This window comes from Thermobia domestica, chromosome 5 (genome assembly GCF_964235325.1).
Source record: "Thermobia domestica chromosome 5, izTheDome1.hap1.1, whole genome shotgun sequence".
Classification (NCBI taxonomy): Eukaryota; Metazoa; Arthropoda; class Insecta; order Zygentoma; family Lepismatidae; genus Thermobia; species Thermobia domestica.
This window is the reverse complement of record NC_137458.1, coordinates 195,051,732-195,071,725: the sequence shown is the minus strand read 5'-3', so window position 1 is coordinate 195,071,725 and position 19,994 is coordinate 195,051,732. Positions and strand designations below refer to the sequence as shown.

The following is a 19,994-nucleotide window of genomic DNA, read 5'->3' as shown; positions in this document are numbered from 1 at the left end:
TCATACCAGGAATATTACAATAATACCATTAGGATTTCTACGGCGCATAATAGGTGAGCACTAGTTAATCTTACGCAAATATACAGAAAGCAACGAAAGTACTGCTATAACTATATTATGTCGAGTCCACCATTTTTCTGGTATCGCAAACACCTGCATAGATGCAACCCAATCTACATGTACCTTTTCAAGCAGTTACTAAGCCTCTTAAGCACCGAAACATATTTTAGCAGAGAATATTTACAAACACACAAAAATCCACTTTTTGAATTTATCTCTAGTGTTTGGTGGGTGTTATTCAATAAGTCAAATACCGAAGACATTATAACTTATTGTGCGTATAATGTATTATTTTACCGCACATTCCACATAAGAAAAAACAATAGTCAGACTTGAGTTAGAAACTAGTTGAAACTAATTAAACATATAAACTCTAAAACAATAAGGATATACGATTATAAATCTTTGTCTCTATTCATGGTACTACCCCGATTCCCCTCAATTCTCATCATTTCAACATTTCTTCATTCTCCACATTAAAAGATTTTGCTTATCACATTGAATATGTATTACAACTGAAACATGTTAAAAAGTTCAGATCTGCCGGGATTCGAACCCAGATGTTTTGCTTGAGAGTCCAATGCGTTAACAACTCACCTAAGCTAATTGGTTCCTTGAGTTTATACAGAAACAGTTCAAATAATTTTATGTAACACTAGACGAGTCAAAAGCAGGGACGTCATTTAGAAGGGGGGGGGGGGCACGAGGGGGCAATTGCCGCCCCCAAGAGTTTGAGGAATACATATACTTTAGTCGACTGTCTACTAATATACTAGTACAAGACGTGAAAGTCTTATGTTGGTGGCGCTCTTGCCCCGCCCAAGCGAAGTCTGAAATGACGGCCCTGGTCAAAAGACACTACAAAGAGACGGTTATTAGTGGAGTTAAATTTTCCTCACCAAATTTTATTATTTAGGTAATTGCTATTGCAATTCAGTTATTACTTTAGTATGATTAACTATTAATCGGAACTATATCGTTTCAGAGATTCAAACTGTTTCACATCAGTTATTATGACGTAAAAGAAACTGACTTATGCTATTGTGCTAAAAATACGTCTTTGCATTGCAAGAGATGTAGTTTCAATTATTCGCCGTAAACTTAATCGTATTTTAAACTTAGTGTGGAACAGAAAACTGCTCTCCACAAAGCAAATTGGACGTAGCGTACGAGATAGTCGAGCGGGTTAGGTGAATAGTGTGTTAATGACGTGTTCGTTTGTCCAAACTCTGAAAAGACGTAGTTTTTTTTCTTTTAATCTAACCTAGTGACTGAGAACATTTTTTTGCATAATCATTTGTCAAATTCTTAACTATTCTTTTTCAAATTCAATTAAGAAACAATATTATAAGAATTGTAAGTGAAAAATGCCGTACCTGAAAACAAAGTATTAATTATCTTCAGTATTTTATTATTATAATCTAGTGCGAGAGACTAGGGAGACCAGGGTTTGATTCTCGGTAGAAGCTCATGTGGTTCGTATTTCACGTTAAGTTGTGTTTTCACGTCTGAAAAAAATAGACCCGATGCTGAGAGAGACACTAAATTCTAACTAACCAACTATTATACTCTGAATCGTAACCTAAAATGATTCCGCAAGTTTTCTTAAATACTAGGATAATTCATTTATTTCTTGTTATACGAGGGCTACTATTTATATTTTGAGTCTAACAATGAAGAAACAGTAATTTGTCATTGAAAATTGATTTATTGTTTTTCGAAATATTTTCCTTTATGATCAATACACTTTGTATTCGTTCGAACCACTTGTCAAAGCATTTTTTTCAATCTTCTTGGGATACCTTCATAATATGGTTTTTGAACGCATCAGCGGCTTCTTCCACCGACGAAAATCGTTGTCCACGCAATTTGTTCTTGACATTCGGGAACAAGACGAAGTGATTGAGTGCCAAATCAGGACTGTACGGCGGATGACCCATCAATTCGAATTTTTTAGTGTTCAAATAGTCAGTTGTTAGACGAGATGTATGAGAGCTGGCATTGTCTTTATCAATAATGATCCGACGGCGCTTGTTTGTTTTCCACATTTGACCGAAGATCTCCGGTGAACAAATTGTTGTGTACCATTAAGAGCTGACCGTTCTACGTTCCTCTAAAGGCACAGTTGCCACATCAGTAGTTTTCCCGAAAAAACAGGCGACCATTTGTTTCGATGTGCTTCGAGCACGAAGAACTTTTGTAGGATTTGGTTCATCTTGAAACATCCATACAGTCGACTACTGTTATGTTTCCGGCTCATACGTATATATATATATCCATGATTCGTCACGTGTTACAATTTTATATACGTCTTTGGAAAATCGTAATAAATCATCGCATGAAAATTTTCACGAGTTAATTACATTTTTCTGTTGTCACGTAATCTTCAAGTCAACGTAAACAACACAAATAAAGCTATTGACAAAACATTTGAAGTACGTTATGGTCATCAATGTCAAACGTCTCTATGCAAACAAAATATAGCGCCTAACTACAATCAGTGTTGCCAAGGCTCAAAATATAAATAGTGGCCCTCGTACCTTTTGAAATGAGAAGATGAATTTTTGCAGAAATGAACGAAGATATATTTATGTTGTTCTTTTTATAATTATACTGTCCATTTCCGCTTAACTCGAATTAGAATCCGAGGACTGCTTCGTATTATACTTTAAAATACCACATTTTTACAATTTTATTCGATGGGCTTCTGTCATTTTTTTTACGGCAAAATCATAACCCCGTCGGTATAGAACTTAACGTTATTTCTGATAATAATAATAATAATAATAATAATAATAATAATAATAATAATAATAATAATAATAATAATAAAAGTGACACGTTATTATTACTAGCTTTGTTTCAAACTGACACAATTCACAAAGTTCCGAAGAAACCGGAACAAATGATAGTCTGACGTTTTCAGGTCAGGGTTTACGATGGATGCATAAAGACTTCCCAGCCACGTTCTCGCAACTTCTGATGGTTTGCTCAAAATGCATGTGGTCTGATGGTGTCAGCATGATATACGACGCCCTTGATGTTGACCAGTTTCGGCCGCATTTTTGAATTGCTTGGTATACTCGCGTTAGTTATCGACAGTATCGACCCAAGTTTATTCTTCAGCCTGGCGGAAGCAGTTCGTGATGCACGATGACAAGCTATCAAGCGAACAGCATAAAACCTTTCTGAACGTCAATGTGGGCTTTGCCATAGATTGCAGAGTTTCTTCTCACTTCGACAATAATCTTTTTCGCACATTGTTTTAGATTCATTTTTAATCATTCGTGAATAATTGCTTTAGAAATTACTCTAGTTAATTCCGCTTTATTTGAGATCTTTAGATACAAATTCAACCCGGTACATGTTTTTGAGTCGGCTCATGTGGCACCGACTCAACGCCAAGCTTCTTTTTGTAGCCAGCTCTATTTAAATAGTTTATCACTGTTTGATAGATATTTACGTCACTGACGACACATGACTTCCCACACGCCAGTTTTGATTGTTTATTTCCAGCATATCATTCATTTTTTCTGTGATTTTCGACTATCTCAAGCAGCATTTTAGACACCGAATTTTCCAGAACGAAAACGACTTATTTTGTTTTCTCCATACCGTATCTTTCCCATAAACAGCGAAAACTTCTTCATGGGGCTGCCGAGCATTTGCATATTTATCGGAGTGAAATTGTAAAAGGTAGCGCAGTTTTGCAGAAACTTCACGCATCTTCACAGAGCAGCACTGTAAAAAATGGAACTCGTTTTGCATATAAACTAGAATCAACTCTCAGTTCTCAAAAGAAATAAAGCCTGAACCGCTGCAATTTATACCCTGAGATTCCATTCAGCAACGGAATCTTGTGACTAACTGCTCAATAATATTTACATTATGTGACATGTTTACTGTTCAATGTTGTAGACACTCGAGTTCCAAAATTAAAATCTCGCGAATAGACAACGCCATTTTCGAACATGAATTATTATTTAGTCTATTCCAATAGATTTTTTCTACTACAATTTTTCATAGTTAACAAATTCAAATATAAACTGAATATTGTTGTAAAAAGGGGACCTGAATTACATTTTAGAGGACTCTGTTATATTAACTTCATATCAGTAAATTTCCTGTGAAAAAAATGTACTTCCGGTACGATCAAATATCTTTCTGCTTCGCTTTCAATTTTGCAATATATCAAAAACAAAAACGAAATCATTGTGCGAATAGCAAGCAAGTTTCAGCTCAAGATCCACAAAAGGAAGGTTTAAAAGTTTAAATGAATCTATGAGACTTCACAAAACGTTTAATAAGTCAGTTTCCAACTTTATGCAAAGTATTGAACTCCCTGTGTAGGATTTATTTGAGTGGTGGAACAAATGAACGTCAAAATATTTGTAAATACTCATAAAATATTTATAATTAATCGTAGTACTCTGACAACAGCAGTTTTATTCAATTCCTGCTATCTCGTTCTCCCGTAATTTGTGTAACTTGTTCACTCTATCCTGGATACAGAAAGCCCACTGTTGTACCATATATCGACCAGATGGAATGACTATTCCAGACTTCGTAACTTATGTAGTCAATACCCTCCTCTGGCATCTCATTTCCCTAGACTGTTGAGAACATTCATTTTAAAGGAACTGGGTGAACATCACTGTTACATTGGGTCCAAGTCAGAATCACAAAAAATAACCCACTTATATCACGAATAGAACCCGGGTCTTCCAACTGGTAAGCAGACATCTTGACACCTTACTGCTTACTAACCGGACTATTGTACCTCCTTTTGCAGAGCAAACCGTGTGGTTTCTTGGAATCAAGGAAATACTATTGTTCGCTGGAAGTGCAAGTGGTCAACTGATATGCGATCTAAAAGTCAGTTTTTAATAATATGCTAATTTAGTAAACTGTTAATAAAATCACATGGCTGAAGCGGCGGTTCGTTCTCGATTTCCACTCGAGAGGCCATCATAGCCCACATCGTAAATGTATATTCATTCTAAAGACGAAATAGCATTTGACATTGATGAACAATCGATAAGTGCAGTCTTACATTATCAAACTTGTCACATTAAAGAAAACTAGCAAACCCGCACGTCCTGCGCAAGCGCAGGACACTATTGTCAATGATTAAATATAATACAAAATTAAAAATAGTTATGGCTAGCAAACCAGTTTTAATAACACTGTCATAAACAGTGCCAAAGCAGATTTAATATCTTTAATTAAGAATTTCTCGAATTTAAGACGTCCTCGAATCTAAGACGCACCCTGATTTCGCTAGGTTAAGGAAAAATAGTAATATGTTCCGTTTTTATTATTACTAAAGCGCTCTTTGATATTGGTCCTTTCGGAATTTTTATATATCCCTCTCCCCTCCCCATGTTGCGGGGCACGGCATCGGAAGTATCACTGATCATCTCAGCAACTCCAAAAACTATAGATTCGATATCGGTAATTTTCGATCATTTTAAATGTATCTCCCCCTCCCTTAAGTTACACGTCAAAGTGATGTGCCAAAAACCATCTCAGATTCGAACTTCATCTAGGTTGATGAAAATTTGATCGAGATCGGTCAGGTGGTTGAAAACTTGATCATCTCCTCCTCCCTCTCCCCTACGTTGCATCGTCAAAGTTAAATGATAAAAATTACCCCACGCCCGAATGTCATGTATGCTGAAAATTTGATCGAGATCAGTTAAATGATAAAAATTATCCCAGGCCCGAATGTCTTGTATGTTGAAAATTTGATCGAGATCGGTTGGGTGGTTCAAGAGTTAAGCTCTATTTATTTTTACATATTAATCTCCCCTCCCCCTCTCCTAGATCCTACCGTCAAAGTGAAAATATTTATATATCATATTATATATATATATAAATAAATAAATAAAGACTCCAGGCTCGAACGTCATCTATGTTATTTATTTATTTATTTGCCAAAGTTCCAGATACAGCAATGCAGCCATTTTACACTGAAACTATATAACATAGAATATAAAATTAACAATAACAAGTATAAACAAAAAGCTATATAAAAGTCCATAAGTGTAGCAATAACAAATTGAAATAAAACTAAGGTTTCATAAGTGTAGCAATAATTTCCTGTCGGAATACATTCTCAGATTTAAAAATATCCACGTCAGAAGCAATGGAGTTAAATTCAGAAGCCAGTCTATAGAACAAAGAACGCTGAATAATTGATAATCGAGGCGTGTTGCAATGAAGTAGTTCACTATTTCTAGTTCTTCTTGCAGGTACCCGAATATTAAATTTAGAGATTAGTTCTTCAGTTCTAAGTTTCCCATTTAGAATTCTATAAAGAAACATCATATCAAATAGCATGCGACAAGATGAAGGTGTACGGATGCCAAGAACAGTCAACAATTCAGGTTTACTTAAACAGCGTACAAAAGATATTCTTTTCCTCGCAATGGCAAGAAAGAAATTTTGAACTGAGTCAATGCGAGAGAGATTTGATATGCTAGCCATACTCCAAATGGTGGAACAGTACTCTATTTTGGTTGAAATAAACGTTCTATAGAATATACTTACAGGATGTCCACTCTCAAAGCGTTTCGAAATTCCCGGTTTTCCCGGCTCTACTAGATAAATTCCCGGTTATAACGGGCACTAAAAGACGAATATTTTACGAAAGAGGCGGAAGGATTATTATTTAGTTCCCGCCCGAACAATATAAAATTATGCTAACGAAATAAATTATGTTTTCTTACCTGTTTTCGTTACGTCCCGATAAGTGCATTGATTTTTTCTTCTAGAAGAGCAGATTCTTTTTTTTTGCCTCAGCAATTACCTTTGCTTTTTTAGCTTCCAATTCCAGTCTTTCTCGCGTTACACGTTTTCTCTCTCATTCCTTTTTTTCCTTTTCACTCAAATCCTTCGCCTTTTTCTTCAAATGTTCAGTATATCGAGCATGTGTATTTCTGGCCGCATGTATCATATCTTTGCTGATTTTAATTGACTCCAATCCACCTAATGCACTCACACCATCATACACTTGTCTCATGGCAATAAGGCTCTCCTGTTTGATTCTCAAAAATGCATTCAGAATTCACAGAAAATCCTCTCTTTACTTATGCATTTCCGTGTGACAGTATCAAAATACATTGTATAAAATCATTGAGTTCTCGTACACTGTCCTCACTGAATACACTAAGAAGTTGAACATAAAATGCATCCAGACGCTCCTCCTTTCTTTTAAACGTTTTGCCTGATTAATAGATTCGGATGACGAAAATACCTTCCGATATTGCCCCATAATTTTACCTGCTTTGCTTCCCGTAAACCATCGTTTAGCTACCATCTCCTCCAAAGATAATGTCAAACGCTTCTCCGCTAGGTCAGGCTGTAACCAAAAGCACAGGATCGAGACACGAAATAGCTCGAGTAAGTTCGTATTTCAATTGTGACCTATCCATTATTTTACTAATCATCGCTGTGATAGCTTCTCTGCACGTTCGTCGCAGTGTTAGCTTGTGTAGATCCGTTATTTCCTTGATTCCATGGATAGCATCCCTACTTGCAAAGCCTATGTCCACATCTTTAGCAGGAAGAAGATTGTTTGGATCTGATATATCTATTTTTTGAACAGATGCACCTGCTTTATTAAGAACATCACCCTTCACTACTTTTTCCATTAATCTTTGTACGAGAGAAGTGAGCTCTTCATGCAAAAAGGGTTCCATGGGTTGGTCTGTTTGAAATTCGGTCAGAAATGGTTCCACTATTGAAGCAATAGTTGAGAAAAATGCTAATTTTGGTGCTAGCATTTTGTCGTGCATTTTTTTCTCTACAACTAAGAACGTTGTCGAGCTAGGGGTTTTCTTGTCCTTCTTGACACACGCAATATATTTTTTTTAAATGAGGTACGTCATTAATAAGGCTCGAAATGCAACGTCACTGTAAAATAATAACTACTGCTAACTTATCTGGTGGTTAAAAATATCAGGAGATTGCAGAACCAGACGTATTACTAAACAAGCAATCATAACTGCCAACTAGACAATCTCATTCCCGCCATTTACTGCTCGCATTCATCTTTACATTGCTATTCATTTTAAACAGAAATAATAATAAAGAATATATCAAAGAAACAATTCGTGCTATTTAAAGTTGAATTATAGTTAAATAATTATCCACATTTTTTTTCTTAAAAGACCAAGGCCAAAACAAAAGACCGAACACATGATTGTTGACTACAACATAGCGCTATTTCAGGTTTCAAACAACCCCCTTTGACACATCACTACTCGTATTCTTTTTTCTAAATACAAAACTAACATGGTCGATAAGCGAACCTCAACATAGGATTCAAGCGATCGCCTGTTTCACGGTCGCCACGTTCACTTGCGATTCACCATTGATGCTGAATTCGGACGCCCCAAACGGTGGATACCGACAGGATGACGCTAGATCCAACCCAACGGATCATGAATTCAGAAGCGCCAAGTGACTTATCGGTAGAAAACAATTGAGCTACGCCTTTTGTTTTTAACTTTCGCCCTTCTTCAGCTATTATCGTTGTGTTTCCCGGTTCTTTGGAGAAATTCACGGCTTATTCCCGGTTTTTCCAGGTTCATGAAATTCCCGGCTATTTCCCGGTTTTTCCCGGTGGGTGGACACCCTGTACTTAAGGCTGTAATATCCCTAATCTCTGTAAACCTGTACAGGAGACCTAATAATCGCATAGCACTCTTTGCCATGGCAGCAATGTGATCAGTAAACAGAAGTCTTTCGTCGAACACAACCCCGAGATCCTTCTGAGATGAGACCTTAGCAATAGGATCATCTCCAATGAAGTAGGTAGAAAGGATTTTGTTTTTCTTTAATGAAAATGTAATAGAAGAAGATTTTAAGGGATTTACTTTTAGATTCCACATGCTACACCAGTCCAGAAGATCTGAGAGGTATTTTTGCAGTTCAATCACATCTTGAGCCGTCCTAATTTCCCGAAATAATTTGCAGTCGTCAGCAAAGAGAAGAATTTTGGTGTCAGATAACTTAAGATAAGACGGGAGATCATCTATGAAGAGAAGGAAAAGAAGTGGGTCCAGAACACTACTTTGCGGAACACCAGAGAGAAAAGGAACAAAATTCGAAGCAGAACCAGAGAGAACAACACATTGAAAATTTGATCGAGATCGGTCAGGTGGTTCAAGAGTTACTAAGTTTTATTTATTTTATATATCCCCTCCCCTCCCCTCTTCCTGCCATAAGTTCTACCGTCAAAAGGGATATGATAAAAACCACCGCAGGTCCGAACCTCATCTATGTTGATAATTTGATTAAGATCAGTTCGGTGAAGTCACACAGACAGTCACTGTTATTTTTATTTATTTTACATACATGTCCCCCTCCCCTACATTGTAAAGTCAAAGTAAAATTATGAAAACGTCCCAGGTCTGTACCTTATTTATGTTGAAAGTCTGATCGAGATCAGTCGGGTGGTTCAAGAGTTAATGGGCCTTATGCAGACTTATTCTGAGGTGTGATTAGTGCCATACTAAAGAGTTCGTCTAACATATGTTTCCTACAGTAGTCAGGCCTTTGGTATGACGCTAACCATCCGTCTTATCTTAAGTTATCTGACACCAAAATTCTTCTCTTTGCTGACGACTGCAAATTATTTCGGGAAATTAGGACGGCTCAAGATGTGATTGAACTGCAAAAATACCTCTCAGATCTTCTGGACTGGTGTAGCATGTGGAATCTAAAAGTAAATCCCTTAAAATCTTCTTCTATTACATTTTCATTAAAGAAAAACAAAATCCTTTCTGTCTACTTCATTGGAGATGATCCTATTGTTTTATTCATTTTCATATATCTACATCCTCACCTCTCCTTTCCTAAGTTCTACCATCAAAATGAAATAATAAAAGAACTTCAAGTTTCAACTTCATCTATGCTGAAAATTTAATTTTTTTTTTTTTTTTTTCGGAGGTGAAATAGAAACGTTATTTACTGAGTGGGGTGTAGTTGCACCCCGACACCAAAAACAACTATTTAAGTAAAGTAGATTTTCGAATGGAAAATTTATTTACAATCAGTGTTTTAAATACAGAAGAGTAATATTGCACTAGTGTACTACAGTAATACTGTAGTAATTCAGTGTCATATATAAAATCCGGTGTGTATATATAAAATAAAAACAAACACATCGCCATTCGACTGATGAAATGGATTCATAAGCATTCGTTATTTACCTTTCTTATTCCACAAAAGCGAAATTACAATCTTTGGTTACTTTTCCGAACAGTCTTTATACTATCTTCTTTGTTGAATGATCCTTTCAAACAAAAGTGCCGCACGTATCACACTTTGATCTAACTTTTCTGTCTCTTGAGCGGGGACACTGAACACATCTCCCTTGGATTGATGCAACAGGGTCACGCACGTCCTCGTTTCTACCTTTAGCAGCTGTGTTCTGTTTTACATCCAGGATCTTTCGCATGTCTTTCACCAACTCTCTAGGAATACTGATGGTTTGTTCTAATTTCCATTGAATATAGGGATACATAAGTTCTTTCCCCAATTCTAATAAAAAGTATCTTCTGTCCTTTTTATTGCAGAGCCAGTCGCTGTGTTTTGTGACAAAGACAATACGCATTCACTGCTCCTGTGTCGATGAGATTCATAAACAAAACCAGGGACCATCTTCTGTTCTTTCAACGTGTAGTGTATGTACTCTAAAACAATTTATGAAAAGTATCAACTGCTCCTTTTGTTTTGTTATCATGGAGTAAGATATCAGCTTTGAAATCATATTCAACATCGCTAATGGCATGCTCATGATGTTCTGTAGAAAGGAGTTTAAGCTCTTTTCCAACGTTTGGAGAATTCGACGCTAAACTATGCTGTCCAGTAAATCCAAATACAGAGGAATATTGGTGTCTACATTTACTTGGCAAGAACTCCTTAGGAATAAAAACGTTATTTTTACGAACAGTGCCACACAAAGTTAGGTTCTTTTGAAGACGTTCGTTGGCGAGATCAATGCTCGTGAAGAAATTATTAGTTGTTATACCATACCCAGATTCTAAGTGATCCGTCAAATCCAATACTACTCTTTTGCCCTGATCCTTTTCCGGAGTGTCTTTAGTTTTCCCGGTGTACACCTGTAGGTTGTGGCAGTATGCGTTAGCATTATCAGCAAGAACCCAAATTTTTATTCCGTATTTGTGTGGCTTGGACTTCATGTACACCCTGAAAGGACATTTGTTTCTTGTGGGGAACTAACTTTTCACCCACTGTAAGGTGTGTACTAGGGTTTAACTTACACGACACTGCTTGGCAAACAGATCTCCAATTTCTCTGAAAGCAGCAAACTTATCTTTCGCTCTTCTTTCTTCTCTTGTGTCACAGTCATCAAATCTGATAAATTTTAGTATTTAGATAAATCTGTCCCTTGACATGCTAGCCGGAAAAATTGCTCTTTTGAAGGATTCCTCTGTACTCCATAGAACACTAACTTGTTCTTTATTTGCATGGAGCGCTCCCATGATAATAAGAATTCCAATAAAGGCAAGTATTTCAGTATTATCCGTATCTTTCCACAAAATTTTGCAAGACGCGTCAGCTGATATTCTGCTTTGCACCCATTGTTGAGCTTTTTTGTTAGTGTAGGTAACAAGAGAAATAATGTCATCCGTGAAAAAACACTCGAAACACACGTTTCGTTTCAACATCTATGCCTGAAGCGGAAAGTCCTGCAGGTCTGTGGACAACATTGAAGCCTTGATGACGTCCTATTTTCGGTGCTCCACCTCTCCACACCATAGAATTTCGTGCCACAAATTCGGAACCACCTTCCATCGAACCTTCATCACCAGAAACTGTATCACTTGCTTCAGAAATCTCTTCAACATTATCTTCGAACTCTGAGTCACTTTCAGAATCAGAATCAACTTCAAATTCTTCAGATAACATATGCCTTATATTGTCTTCAGATAATCCTCTACTACTCGCCATTTTTATCCACCTTAGTAAAATAAACCAGTTATCACAAAATAGTGCAACAACAAAAATTAGATAGGACACATAATAGTAACTAAAATTTGTACCGACATACCTTGGAGAGATGAAGGTTTAACTAACATGTAAGACAAAGTTTTATGTTTGGAAAACACAAAAAATAGAAAACAGCAAATACACATAATTAAAAATTTTATGTGAGACACCGTGTGGTTTTTAACTGCAGATAAAAAGAGGAAGTACAGTAGAATTCGAATTTAACATCAGCCCCATCTAATAGCGACTGCGGAAAACATATTTTTTTAGAGTAACATTATTTAGGAAGTGCGGTGTATACACACCCCGCTCGAATTAAATTCAAATAACTGTAAGAAATATTATTGGATTTAGTTACTTTCTTTTTTAATATGCTAAGAATAAATAAATAATAAAAGTCAATAAGGGCCATTCTTCAGAAAGCATTTTTAATAGCGTAAGAACGAAATATATCGCACTGGTGTATTTGCACCCCACTCCGTAAAAAGAGGGTTAATTGAGATCGATCGGGTGGTTCAACAGTTATTAACTCACGAACATAGTCACTTTTATTTTTATATTTATTGATTTTCGTATATCTCCACCTCCTTCCCAACCTCTACCTTGTTCCATCAAAGTGAAATGGTAAAATCCATCCCAGGCACGAACGTCCTCTATGTTGAAAATTTGATCGAGATTGGTCGTTTGGTTCAAGAGTTATTAAGTTTTATATATATATATATATTTCCCACTCCTTCCGCTCCACTAAGTTCTACCGTCAAAGTGAGTAGCTAAAAACACTCCCAGGCCAGATCTACATGTACGTCAAAAAATTGATCAAGATCGGTCAGGTGGCTTAAGAGATTAAGAGTCACTTTCAATTTGGATCTGAAGTTTTTTGTTCACAGACACCGCTATTAATATATAGATAACATTACCGTCCGCATTACATTGAATTCTTATTAATTTTAATGTTACACGTATTCTTCTATTTTATAAAATAAATAAATAAATGAACAAAAATAATGAAGTAGGCGGAAAAAGCGGAATGGAACACAAACCGAAGTAAAAGCCTTATTTGAAATTTCGCTTGTAACATTACCGGTTACACATCGTTAACAACCTGAATTAACATCCTACGTTTCACAATGCATTCATGTTTTCCAGTAGCGCGTCGCTTCGAGTCTTAAGAGAGGGGTTTCTTCAGCCCGTTCCTATATTTTTCTACGAAATCAATTACAGAACAAATTATGTTTGGCCAAAAATAAAGGCATTAGTTTAAACCAGGAAGTGCTAAAACAGTGTGTAACAGTATGTTAGTATTAAGCAATTTGCATGGAATCAGTATTTCTATTAGTAGCTTTTCTGACCAGTTCCTCTGTGGAGGTATATGGGGAGGGCTGGGCTTTAAAAGGACAGACTAGTATTGTTAATAACAATCCCTAAACACAGAGGATACTCAGTACATCAATCACTGACGTGAACTGTACTTGAGTGGATGAGTGTATTCGTGTGGACAGAATAACATTACGCTCAATATCAGCTGGGCTGGAACTACCATGTGATATTGCGCAGAACACTGTGATTAATATTCTTATGTATAGGAAAATGTGCGCGAAATGGGTATCACGCGCACAATCCGAGAAGTGTATGACAACCAGAATGACGACATCGCTGAATATTCTGCAGCTTTACGCACCGGAGAGAAACAATTGTCTTCGCCGTGTAATGACGGTTGATGAACAATATTGCACATGCTCACTTCATCAAGGAAGTAAGCATTCATACGAATGGAAGCATACATCTTTCCCATGGAGGAAGAAATTCCAGGTAGTTCCTTCGAAATTTTGTGCACTGTATTTTGAGACGTATCAAGTGTACTATTGACTGATTATAAAGAAGAGGGAGTAATCGTTAATGCCAAGAGGTATTGTAGGGCACTTCCAAAGTTGTGGGGTGCCATCAGACCAAAACGCCATGATTTTCTCCGCCGTGGGGTCTCTCTCTTTTGGACGATAATGAGAGACTTCATTCAGCACCAAAAAGAAAGAAAAAAAGTGTATTCAGCGGTTACGCTGGGAACGAATAGAGCATCCCTCCAGCCCTGACTTAGCTCCAGTGACTTTCACCTTCCTGTTCTACAGAAGAAGATGGTTGGCCACGTTTATTTGACATGTAGTGTCACAACAGCTGGTTCACGATTGCTATAAGTAGTTGACGCAGATTTCTGTGCAATCGTTATGGAAAACTTCATCTACCGTTTGGACAAGTGTATTAAGAAATAATATAATTACTCGAGGAATAGTGGTGAGTCTCCTTTATCACCAGGTATAATTATCTTTCAGTTATGTCTCACAGGTAAGCCATAATAGGCACTACCTTTATTTCTTTTTTCTTTCATTTTTGGTACAGTCCGCAGCAAAATACCTGCAACATGAGCATGTAAGTTTGTTGTGAAACGACGAAGTCTTTTGCTCCAAAATAAGTGTGCAGGGGAGGACGCCGAGGTTTCTCCTGACGTGATTAGTTCCACTTAGATGTTATGTTGATTCCGTGCGCTGTTAGGCGTAGTTTCACAATAAACTTACATGCTCATGCTTCAGGTTTTTTGCTGCGGACTGTACATGAATACATATACATGCATATATAAAATTATTTTCCATATTTCATAGTAATATCAGAGAAACGAATCAGGAAAGTAAGTGATGAAATACTGTCTCCTTGCAAGTTGCTTTATATTAGGGATGACGAACTCAGATATACATATATAAGTATTCTGATTTTCTAACTATGTAGCCAAAAATTTCTACTGAAGGGTATTTTCTAATCGAATTTTTATTTGCTTGTTTATTTATTTTTCGTAAAATTCTGCATCACAGAAGATTGAGTATGGGGGAGACAATCTTCTCGGGAAATACATATGAGTATTTAGCACATTGTTTGATTTGTTCTGGGGCTACGGAATTAAGCGTTTTTTAAAAAAGCCACGAATAACAGTAACTGGAATCATGCTTACAACACATCATTCAACTACTAGCTGTTTAGTCGTTCATAACCTTTCGTCGCCGCTATCTCGTGTACTTTCTTATTCATTAAATAAAACTTGCTAATAAGTGACATGATAGAATGCATTTTATCAAAACAAATATGTAACCTCAAGAAACAAAGAATGTGGTTGTAATTTTGGAGTTCAAATCACTCGCAATAAAGAAGTTCTGGGTGCATGTGTGTCTGCCGACAATCTTGAAGGGAAACTTTTAGTATTAGTATAATTCCAGAACATAAAAGAATAGAAAAGACTGACTCATCATCCCTCAGGCTACATTATTATACGCAGTAACGTGAAATTTAGATAGAACGCTCCTTTTATGACGAAAGCAGGTGATAAGGATCTTCTTAAATATATATAGTGTCAAGAATAATGTATTTCACTAACCCATAAACTTAAAGGATCAACTTATCATCATTAGAAGTAAGACAGTACTTGCTTCAGCGCTTACGAAAACTGCTGCTAAGGATACATTTCTACAATAATCAAATTTCCCTTTGATTACTCGCAAGGTACCGGATGTGCGTATTCGCTTAAGTCAGAAGTCTCAAATTCGTTTATATATATTAAGGTTGAAAGCAAGTAGCAGTATCACGCCGAGAAGTTTTGTTAGTATGACAGGATATTTTCTCTATCACTGAAACCTGAAATGGTAGTAGATGTATACCAGTTCCGGCTTTACTTGAGAGATTAGAGATGGAATATAATCTTGGGACGCTTAATTGATTAAAAAAAAATCCGTGCATTACAGTTTTCATTCTAGAGCTATCATCGTTAAAACTGCATTTGGTTGATTTCTGCCACTTCTGATTTTAGTACGGAAATTTACGAGGAGAAGGAATATATTCTTAGGACGCTTAAAGTCTGCTTCAGGCAACCTGATAGGAAACTCCCCTACCTCCCACAACTTACCCCTGCACAAGGAGAAAGCAATCCGTTGAGCTTCACAGGGGGGAAAGCTTTTCTAATAAACAGAATTGTATAAACTGTAAATTCGTACAATTCGCTCCCACTTAATGTTGAGAAAGCACTACTGTTCCTTTGAACTCCGAGTAACAAGCAATTACTGTTTTAATTTTTGTCTTGTAGGAAGGTGTTGCATATTATTTATGTACTAAATTTTACTCTACTGTAAGACATCTTATTGTCTTAACAAATATCGAAAACATTAAAATCAATAAGATCTTAATCTGACCAATTTTGTATGAATGTGGAAGTTGATCCCTAATACGAATACAAGACGGGGAACAGCGGGATTTCGAAAATAAAATGTTGATAAAAATATTTGTAGCGAAAGAGGCAAACATTCAGGTGAATTAAAACGCTATACAAGCTTTTATTTCATAACAACTACAGGTCACAGAGTATTGTACCTAGGTAAAAATAGTGAAGTTAATACGTATAAGATAAGCATGACACGTTGCTCGTATGGGAAATACGCACTAAATCACCAATTCCTAATCAGAAAGCCTAAGAGAAAGAGACTATTAGCTAGGCGAAGGAAATAAACATGGTACATTGACTTTTCGCAGGTTACATCTAATGGAAAAGTTCGTTTCTGCTACGATGTGCCCTTGAGCTCTTTAAGTCAAAGCGTTCGTTATATTTGTATAATTGAACGAACTCTAATATATAATTACTCTTTCTTTCTTATACAATAATCAACTCTCATTACAACATTACACTATCCTGCACGCCATAACCGTATCTCTCTCCTGCAAGTTAATTCCTGTAAATGAGTATTCCTATTAATGGAGACCGATAACACTGGGTAACAAATTTTGACCAACTTTATGTTTATCTGATTTCTTTTCTTTTTTAATATCATTGGGTGGTACTAATGGCGTGCATAACATTAGTTTTTCCGAAATGTCAAAAATCGCTTTAAAATTCGTCTTTAACCCTTTGAAGTCGGGTAATTTGTCGAATTTTTCCTCCGTTTTTTGTTAAAGCGTAATAACTAAGAAACTATTTGCCCTAACACAACCGGTTATGCCTTGCTTTTTAAGTAAAGATACAGGCTTTTAAACTGTGTAAGTTTATTTGCAATATTACATGCGAAAGAAAATTTATTCAACAAATTTTGAGAAAATTAAGTATTTTTTATTTCTGGAGTTGGCAACACTGTTTGTACAGTTAGTCAAATTACATCAGATATTTTTTGATCAGAAATTGATTCTGTAAGTTTTAAATTGGTATTCACGAGACGACACAAAATGTTGGGGGCAAAATTAGAAATGTGGTTATGAAATCAACTGGAACTTGACAAAGAAAAATGAAAGAAGTCATTTTTTATTTTTGTGTAGTAGCTCCTAACCTCTATTTTCAACTAAAATATATTACATTTCTAACACTTTTCGTGCGCAGAAGAAGTGAATATTAAATGGCTAGTCTATATAAGCCGCAGTTTTGGCTCGGTTTTGATTTTTATCAAGAAATTTAAAGCTAATTGGTATCTTACAATATGCTTCACTGAAGAAATTATGCAGAATTAACTTAGTCACTATGGAGTACGAACACAGCGTACAAAATAAAAAAACAACTTAGCAAAAATATATCCACTTTCCCTACAAGCTCATAATGCAGAACATTTTAAAAATGAGCACGCTTTCCTTTTCGCTTGTGCGAAGCTGATTTGTCATCAGAAATCAATGTGAAAATGTAATCTCCCATCATCGCGGTGTCCCAGCGTCCTTGGTATCTTCTTTCCATTTGTTCAATGTCTTGATGAAAGCGTTCAACATGTTCTTCACTCACATTTGCTAAATTTGGACCGAAAAAATCAAGATAGGAAAACAAAAGAAAATGCAATTTTAACGACATTTTACAACCCAAATTGCGATATAGGTCAATCAAAGAATCTATTAACTACCTATAATTTTCACTCCTATTTTTACCAAGAAAACCTTGCACTACCACCCTAAAAGCTTCTCAAGCACTTCTTTCCTCTCGAGTCATTCTATTCTGAAGTTCTTCAGATTGAAGCATCACACGTATCTGTGGGCCAGTAAATACGCCAGCTGTGATTTTAGCGTAAGTTAACTGTGGAAACATTTGTCTTATGTAAGAAAGAGCTGCAGAATGTGGATCTAATGCTCTAACAAACTGTTTTATAAGTCCTAATTTTATGATGGAGTGGTGGCAGTAAGATTTTTTTCTCTTTCAACTGAAGCTTCATGTATGACATTGTGAGTGCCAGGAAGTAAATGTTTCCTTTCTGGCCACACCTTGAGTGTATGATGACGGTCAGTAGCTCTGCTATCCCAAAGGCAAAGAAAAACGAATATTTAGTATTGCACTCTGCAAACCTAGAAGAAAACCGATCATCTTAAAATCTCCACAAATATCACATTTATATTTTTGGTACTCAATCTTTTCCAACAATAATTTCACGTTTTCGTAGTCTTCCTTCATGTGGACTGAGTGTGCAACTGGTACGGAAGGATTCACATTTCCATTGTGCACAAGAACTGCCTTCAAACTTCTAGATGAACTGTCTATGAAAAGGCGCCACTCCTCTGGTTGATGTGGGAAACCAATAGCTTCAAATCACTAACGTCATGACAATAACACAAACTTCCTTCCATTTGAAGAATTGTGAAAAAGTCTTATGCTTTTTTCTATATTTTGATATTTTACATGTTGGAAGGAGAAAATTCCACTCATTTAAACGCGAAGCAAGAAGTTCTGCCTTTGATTTGGGAAGATCTAAATCTCTTATCAAGTCATCAAGTTCTTGCTGATTAAGCAAATGTGGTTCCTTTTTCCTAGTTTCATGCAAAAAACTAATATCAAGATCGGAAGATTCATCTGGCTCTCCTTCCGATGACAATATATCTGGTGGGTTGGGTACAGGAAGTTCGTAACTGTGTGGAACTGGAGCAATGGATGGAGGTAAACTGGGATATTCTATTTTTCTATTCTTTCTGTTTTTGTAGTGTGTCACGTTAACTGAACAGAAGTAGCAGTCATTATGATGATTAGTAGGCTCTCTTCAAATTCGAGGAATAGTAAATGGCATACACTTTCTGATTCCTCGTAACCAACCTCCTAATGTAGAGCGGCAACTACCACAACACACATATGGAGCCCAATGTTTGTCCAATGCCCATATGGAGCCGGTCTGTTCTTCCAAACGCGCCCGAAGTCAGTCTGCTGCGAGCAGTGACAGCATGTGGATGTCGATCCGCGTGAAGCACGTCTTTACAAGTTGTAACACGGCGCGATGGAGGGTTTGCTCGAACAACGCTACGCCATAAAATTTTGGGTCAAGTCGGGTTAGAATGCTACGGAAACTTACCAGATGCTGAAAGAGGCCTACAAGCAGGAGGGTTTGTCAAGATCCCAGGTCGGAAAATGGCACAAGTCGTGCAAGGAGGGTCGGGAGGAGGTCACCGACGAGCCCCGTTCTGGACGCCCAACAACGGCCAAGACCGACGACAACGTTAACCGTATGCGTGAAGTGTTGCGCTCAGACCGGCGTGTGAGCATTCAACAAATCGCGGACACCCTAAAATGTCAACATTTGCGGTACATGGGATAGTGACCGAGGACCTTCAAATGCAAAAGGTCTGTGCGAAGCTTGTGCCGAAGCTGTTGACGAACGAACAAAAAGAACTTCGAGTTTTGCGCTGCAAGGAGTTGTTGGGATTGTGTGAAAGTGATACGGACTTATTAGACTCGGTCGTAACTGGAGACGAATCCTGGATGTTCGAATACGATCCAGAATCCAAAAGGCAGAGTGCGGAGTGGCACACCTCATCCCCCCCGCCCCCAATAGGCGCGCATGAGCAAATACCGAATCAAAACCATGCTCATTGTCTTCTTCGACGTTCGAAGAATCATCCATTTCGAGTTTGTGCCACCAGGACAACCTGTCAAC

General features: G+C 36.9%; 1 protein-coding gene across 2 annotated transcripts in view; it reads right to left on the bottom strand.

Moving 5' to 3' along the window:
* The window catches only part of g (adaptor-related protein complex 3, delta 1 subunit-like garnet), an 895,910-nt gene that overhangs the window by 260,440 nt on the left and 615,476 nt on the right, over positions 1 to 19,994 (bottom strand). The gene's annotated exons all lie outside the window — the stretch shown is intronic.